At 40.9% G+C, this 5,835-nt stretch overlaps 1 pseudogene; it reads left to right on the forward strand.

The window, feature by feature from the left end:
* Positions 1-4,025: 4,025 nt before the first annotated feature.
* LOC120604485 (elongation factor 1-alpha 1-like) lies at positions 4,026-5,558 on the forward strand (annotated as a pseudogene).
* Positions 5,559-5,835: the final 277 nt, after the last annotated feature.

Consider the following 5,835-nt stretch of genomic DNA (forward strand, 5'->3'; position numbering starts at 1 on the left):
ATGAGATTCAGGTTTGAGTAACAGCAGAGCTCACTGACTCCGCGTGGGTCCAGAGGTTAGATTTAGCAGACTTCAAAGCTGCTATTATAAATATGTTGAAAAAAATTAATGAAAACTATAATGACAATGACTCAATGTATGGAGTCTCAATAGAAACTATAAAAAAGAACTAAATGGGACATTCATTTTTGGTATGATGGAGTGAGGAAGTCAATACATCCTCTCCCAGAAATTATAAATCTTGACAAAACGATCAAAACAAAACATTTACTTCTTAATACTGAGAAACCCTTTGTTCAAATAGATGTATAGATGGGAACTCACCTGGTAAATGGATAAAGTAGAAACCTCTGAGGATGAAGCAGATCACCCTTCATACCCATCCTGACTTGCCTCCTCTAATCAGTCTACAGAACCCCTTTGAGGGCCATGACAGTGAACGAATAAACTGGCATTTTGGGGTTCACCTCAGGCTTTCATGGCTTCTAAAGCTGAGGGTCAGGTTCTGAATTATCTAGTAATAATCCCATCCCTAGCTTGCCTTGGTTTAGCTCAGCGGATCTCACTAGAACCAATACCCCAAGAGGCCTTTTTAGAAATTTGTGGAGACTTGAGCTTATCTAATGATTAGGGGATATTGCTGGCCCTCAGTGGGTAAGAACCAGAGGTGCTGGGCTTGCTAAAATAAGCAGGACTGTGCCCACAGTAAAGAATTGTCCTGCATCCCTTGCAATTTTCGAATACCCTTTCAGTCATTCATTAGGTAAAAAACCTGTTTATATATGAACCTAAAACCAAACTCACTTTACATATAAACAAAGGTATTTTTTGCATCGTTTTACTATACCCTGAATGGCTAGGAATGAAACTACTACATAAATGAAAGTAAATTGTACTCTGTTTTGTTTTAACTTCACCAAAAATTGTTCATCATTTCAGAAAGTCTGATCATGAATAGGACCATGGTTGTAATAAAACACCTTGCATCAGTCTGCATTTTCTCCCTAATTCATTGTGGCTCCTAATGCAATCGTGTCAAATATTTACCTATTGAAATATATATTACTTTATCATAAGTTACTTTTCTTTTCTTCTCTAGGGCATCGTATTGATATATTTTCAAATTACATGTGTGGATCAATTATCTTACCTATGAATTTCATGATTAAGGGCATTATAAAAATACTTCTTAGAAAAAGGGGGTGTTGAGTCTGGTCTGACAGAGCTGACAATCACCAACTTAGACAATGTTCTTATCACTTCTACCTTCTCTCTCCTACTTTCATTCAACATGGAGGCCCAGATAAAACGTTAACTAATAAGAGAAAATATGGGGTGAGTACAATTCAGTGCCAAAGTGAATGGTTCAGATGGGCCTCTAGGAAGAATTCTTTGAAAAGGTTGCATAGTGGAGGCTGAAGTAATTAGGGACGTTTCATGAAAATGGGACTTCAACAGGACTTTGATGGGCGAATAGGACTTGGAGGACAAAGAAGGGATCCTCTCCCAGAGCTTAGCACACAGGAAGGACACTATGCGAATTCGCTGAATGCGAAGAGGAGAACATTTTAACCCAGACTCTGCGCAGCACACGCCAGGCAACCACAGAGGGACATGGGGCTGTCGTGCGCGTTCTGCTCCTAAGCAGCTCCGAGGGATTTCATCAGTTAGTTATGGATTTCGTTGTCACAGCGCTTTGATGATTTATGTTTATCATCACAGCTTGTCACTGCTAAGAAATAAATGTTTAATTTTCTAATTTAGAGACACTAAAAATGATAATATGAGTCATTCATTTAAATATAAAGATTGCAGATCCTGGTAGTAATAGTAGAAGACACTTGGTTTGTAATAAGTTACTGCTTTTTAACAATTAACGTTTCCAAACAGAACACTTTGAAGGTTCCGTACTTGGGCCAATGGCATTGAGGCTCTAACTAGCTAGACCACCATATCTGGATGATTTTGACTTCAAATATAAAACAAATGTGAAGTGGAATTGATTTTTAAAATAAGGACATTTATAATGTCCCAGAAGAGATTCCCAGAAATAGAGCAGTTCTGGGGTTAGTAAAATCAGTGATTCGATACAATTTTCAAAGATCCTAGCTCTGTCCATCTCTCTTCTCAGGGATCTTATAGTTTCAGCATGCCTTCTGAGGCTGGCTCCCTTCGTGGTCCTAGAGATGGCTACCACAGCTGCCAACTTATGCACAGAAGTCCAGAGATAGAAAAAAGAAGATTCGTGTCTTGGTTACCTTTTCAAGCTGGAAACCAATCCTCCTAGAAAACCCAGAGAAGGTTTTCCCTCACATTTTGCATTACATGTCCCCATTTGAACCAATGACTTGGCAAAAGGAATGACCAATGTGTTGGGTTTGGTCCAATGAATACTCCTCCCGTGGAGCTGAGAAGGGGTCCATCCTCCACAGAAAGAGATGGCCTCTGGACAAAGTGAACAAACCAGGCTCTGGCAGCAAGGAGGACGCAGGGGAAGGCTGAGGAGGAGGCAACAACAGTGTCTACCACAACCGGGATTTCAAATTGTTTTCTACAGCAGTGCTCCCCAGCCTTTTTGGCACCAGGGACCAGTGATTCTATGAGAATCTAATGCCTGATGATCTGAGGTAGAGCTGAGGAGGTGATGCTACCTCTGGGGAATGGATGCAAAAAAAGATGAACCTTTGCTCATTTGCCCACCGCTCACCTCCTGCTGTGCGGCCTGGTTCGAACAGGCCACAGACCACTGCTGGTCTACGGCCTGGTTTGGGGGACCCTGGTTCTATGGAGCATTCTTCAGAACTGCAGGAAAAAGCTCTGTGGTCAAATAAGCTTGGGAAAGGGGACACTAGATCACCTGCCTGGAATTTTGCAGTGTCACGACGGTACTAAAGACGCTGAGAGAGCCTGGTACTTTATGCTTCACCCAGAAATTTCCAGATGTATTTGACCATGTAAACTTTTGTTTGTGAAAATCTGTGAGCAGTCCAACAGAAATGATGCTCCATGAAACAGCTGTTTGTGAGACACTGGGTTGTGTCCTGGATATTGGTTCAGCTTTCAAAGCAATATTTTACGTTGGATTTATGTGTTTAATTTTAAGTTTTATGCGCAAATTCATTTATAAGTAGAATTTTAAACAATTTTATTTCGGCATGTGTTGCTACTTTTTAAAAAAGGACATAAAAATGTTGCAGAATTCATTCGTTCCCTTCTCTGAAACAGAAAGGGTGTGGTGGCTGTTGTAGGCTGGAGACTGACTTATTTGCTGAAACTAGATCTAGTGAAAAGATCTAGATTCTAGATCCATTGTTTTCATTATTTAGCCTTTGGAGCAAACAAAAGTTAATTCCGTTGGCCAGGGTGAGTTCCAGATAAGATGTCCAGCCTTTCTATTATTTTGTTTTGCCACAGAACATAGGGACAAGTACAATCCAAAGAGACTATCTGAGTCACATGGTATTTAAACCACCCCAAGGGCAACATAATGGTTCATAGTTTCCCATAGTGAGGGGTTGTGGCCTCACTGAGGTCACTAACCAATTAGAAAAGTTTTAACTTCGGAAATTGTCCCAGATGCCCAAACTGAATCTTCTATAACTCACTTAGCAAATGTATTGACTGTTCATTATATGTACAAGGCCCTAGGCATTTCAAAAGTGAAAAAAACAGAAATGTGGTCCTTGTTTTAACATGTGCACTATCTAGTTGGTGTCAAGATACAAGTCCAAATATTAAAATGATAATAGGATAGCTAAACAACATATTGCAACAGCACAAGAAACATCCCAGACAATATTAAGACTACATGAGACACCCTGAATTTTTGTTTTGCCACTAGAACACAGGTGTCATGAAAACCACCGCTAAATCTAAGCCAAAGGGAAAAGGAAAAGACACATATCAACATCATTGTCATTGGACACATAGATTCAGACAACCTACCACTATCTACCAATACCTAACTATCACTACCTAAAACCACTTACCACGACTCGCCATCTGTGGCTGGATCAATGAAAGAACCATCGAAAAATTTAAGAAGGAGGCTGCTGAGATGGGAAAGGGCTCCTTCAAGTATGTCTGGGTCTTGGATAAACTGAAAGCTCAACATGAGCGTGGTATCATTTGCTACGGAAATTCAAGAACCAGCAAGTATTATGTGACCATTGCTGATGCCCCGGGACACAGAGACTTTATCAAAAATATGGTAAAGTCTCGGGCTGACTGTGCTGTTCTGATTGTTGCTGATGGTGTTGGTGGATTTGAAGCAGGTGTCTCAGAGGAAGGGCAGACCCGTGAGCTGCCCTTCTGGCTCACATGATGCATGTGAAACAGCTAATTGTTGGTGTTAAGAAAAAAAGGATTCCACTGAGTCATCCTAGAGCCAGAAAACATAGGAGGAAATCGTTAAGGAAGTCAGCACCTACATTAAGAAAATTAGCTACAACCTTGACGCAGTAGCATTTGTGCCCATTTCTGGTTGAAATGGTGACAACATGCTGGAGCCAAGAAATTTGTGCCCAGAAATTTATGCCCATTTCTGGTTGAAATGGTGACAACATGTCTTGGTTTAAGCAATGAAAAGTCACCCTTAAAGATGGCAATGCCAGTGGTCCATGTTGGTTGAAGCTCTGGATTGCATTGTGCCACCAGCTGATCCAAATGAGAAAACTTTGCATCTGCCCCTCCAGCATATCTAGAAAATTAGTGGTAGTGATGCTGTCTGTTGGGCTGCGTGGAGACTGGGATTCTCAAACCAGCATGGTGGTCACCTTTGCTCCAGTCAGTGTTACGACTGAAAAAGTCTGTTGAAATGCACCAGGAAGCTTTGAGTGAAGCTTGCTCTGGGGACAATATGGGCTTCAGTGTCAACAATGTATCTGTCTGGGGAGCACGGCAGAGGGAATGCAGTTAGCATTAATATGATGGCTAAGTGGAGGGAAGGAGCAATTGGGGGGATCAGTTTATGAACATTAGAGATGTCTAACTGATGTATACTTGAAACTAATTTAAATAGATAAATTTATATATTTAAAAAAATATATATCTGTCAAAGATGTTTGTCATGGCAGTGTGGCTGATGACAGCAAAAATGACTCACCAATGGAAGCAGCTGGCTTCATGGCTCAGGTAACTATCCTGAACCATCCAGGCCGAAACAGTGCTGGAGATGTGCCTGTGCTGGACTGTCACACAGTTCACACTACTTGCAAATTTGCTGAGCTGAAGAAGACTGACCATCGTTCCGGGAAAAAGCTGAAAGATGTCTTGAAGTGTTTGAAATCTGGTGATGCTGTCATTGTTGATACGGTTCCTGGCAAACCCACGTGTGTTCAGAGCTTCTCTGACTCTTCCTGAGGGCTGTTTTGCTGTTTGTAACGAGACAGACTGTTGCTGTGGGTGTCATCAAAGCAGTGGATAAGAAGGCAGCTGGAGCTGGCAAAGTCACCAAGTTTGCCTGGAAAGCTCAGAAGGCTAAATGAATATTATCCCCAATATCTGCCACCCCAGTCTTAATCAGTGGTGGAAGAATGGTCTGAGAACTGTTTGTCTCAGTTGGCCAGTTAAGCGTAATAATAAAAGACTGGTTAATGATTATAATTCATCATAAAACCTTCAGAAGGAAAGGAGAATGTTTTGTGGACCATTTGGTTTTGTGTGTGTGGCAGTTTTTAAGTTATTAGTTTTCAAAATCAGTACTTTTTAATGGAAACAACTTGACCAAAAATCTGTCACAAAATTTTGAGACCCATTAAAACAAAGTTTAATGAGGGGAGAAAAAAGAAAAAAAACAACACCCTTATTTTCTTTTGTCCAGTCTTCACTAGAAAT

Source organism: Pteropus medius, unplaced genomic scaffold, assembly GCF_902729225.1.
Source record: "Pteropus medius unplaced genomic scaffold, Ma_sr-lr_union100, whole genome shotgun sequence".
Taxonomy (NCBI): Eukaryota; Metazoa; Chordata; class Mammalia; order Chiroptera; family Pteropodidae; genus Pteropus; species Pteropus medius.